The sequence below is a fragment of the Fukomys damarensis genome, unplaced genomic scaffold (assembly GCF_012274545.1).
Source record: "Fukomys damarensis isolate Sample0158 unplaced genomic scaffold, DMR_v1.0_HiC HiC_scaffold_39, whole genome shotgun sequence".
Taxonomy (NCBI): Eukaryota; Metazoa; Chordata; class Mammalia; order Rodentia; family Bathyergidae; genus Fukomys; species Fukomys damarensis.
In genome coordinates, this window is record NW_022900951.1 from 113,619,719 (window position 1) to 113,621,223 (window position 1,505).

General features: G+C 39.3%; 1 pseudogene; it reads left to right on the forward strand.

The window, feature by feature from the left end:
- Positions 1-952: 952 nt before the first annotated feature.
- On the forward strand, positions 953-1,069 carry LOC117284889 (annotated as a pseudogene).
- The last annotated feature ends 436 nt before the right edge of the window (positions 1,070-1,505 follow it).

Consider the following 1,505-nt stretch of genomic DNA (forward strand, 5'->3'; position numbering starts at 1 on the left):
GGGCTGGTAGGGTAGCTTAGTGGAGCCTAGAATGCTCCAGGCATTGGATTCCATCACCAGTACCACAAAACCAAAACCTAACCAACTTCTGTTAAATCCACGGCTCTCATGGCCCTTGAAGAGGAGAGTTGGGACAGAAATTGGAAAGCTGTTGAGCAAAGGAAACATATCATCAAGCACTGGTCAGGGTTGGGGGTGTAGCTCAGTGGTAGAACACTTGCCTAGCATGTCCAAGGACCTAGGTTTGATTTCCAGCACTGCGAACAAGAAAAAGAACACACTGGATAACTTAAAAAGTTGGCTGAGTCATGTTTCTTTGCACATATAGAGTTCTTAGTACATGAAAAAGGCAGTCAGGTTTTTTCTTTCATGTGTTTGATTTTGTGGTATTGAGGATTAACCCCAAGTAGTGCCCAAGCTGATGGTATATGTGTGATCCTCCTGCCTCAGCCTCATGAGTAGCTCAGATTACAAGTGTACACTGCAAACACGATGTCTTTAATATTTTAATTTTTAAGAGGAAGAAGACACAATTTGAGGTAGGATTGTGTGTCTCTTGCTGTCACATGTGTGCTGCAGTTGGCCACTGTCCACAAAAACATACATGGGCAGAACTTTGTGGATGCTATCTTGTCGCCTACCTTTGTTTCACATGTTTATGTTTTTTCTTACATACAGTTTAATGCTAGGTGTAACACTGAACACTCTCCGAGTGTCTTGGAGTCAGTGTCGTGGCTTCTTCCTTTACAAGAATATTATTAAATAATATTCGCACACCTGACTAGGTCTGCAGGCTGGGAATTAAAGTTCTTTTCTAAAACCATGTGAAATTCAGGGAATCAATGTGAGAGGGAAGAAAAGATGGGAGAAGTTATGACAGTCAAACTTCAAAAAAATCTTTAGAATATTTTGATCAAATGGAAATGGTTTAGGCTTTATATTCAATCAAATAATTGCTTCTTGGCCTTTTGGCTAAGATCAAGTGTAGTATCTGTTCTTATCAGTATATTAAATCAAATACTGGTGTTCTAAATTTATAGTGAAAACCTTTAATAGAGTCAGACCTATTTCATCCCCTTCATTCTTCCTTTCCTTACTTATGAAACAATGACAGTTGTGTGTATTTCACAAGGTTGTTTTCAAGATGAAAGTCAATAACAGCTAAGTACAGTGCCTGAAGCATAGTAGTGGTATCCTAAAGAATGTATCATTTGTAGCCTGGCATGGTGTAATCCCAGCACTCAGGAGGCTGAAGCAGGAAGTTCACTGAGAGTTCAAGAACAGCCTGGGCTACACAGTGAGTTCCAGAGCACTGAACTACATTTTATAGTGAAAACCTTTAATAGAGTCAGACCTATTTCATCCCCTTCATTCTTCCTTTCCTTACTTATGAAACAATGACAGTTGTGTGTATTTCACAAGGTTGTTTTCAAGATGAAAGTCAATAACAGCTAAGTACAGTGCCTGAAGCATAGTAGTGGTATCCTAAAGAATGTATCATTTGT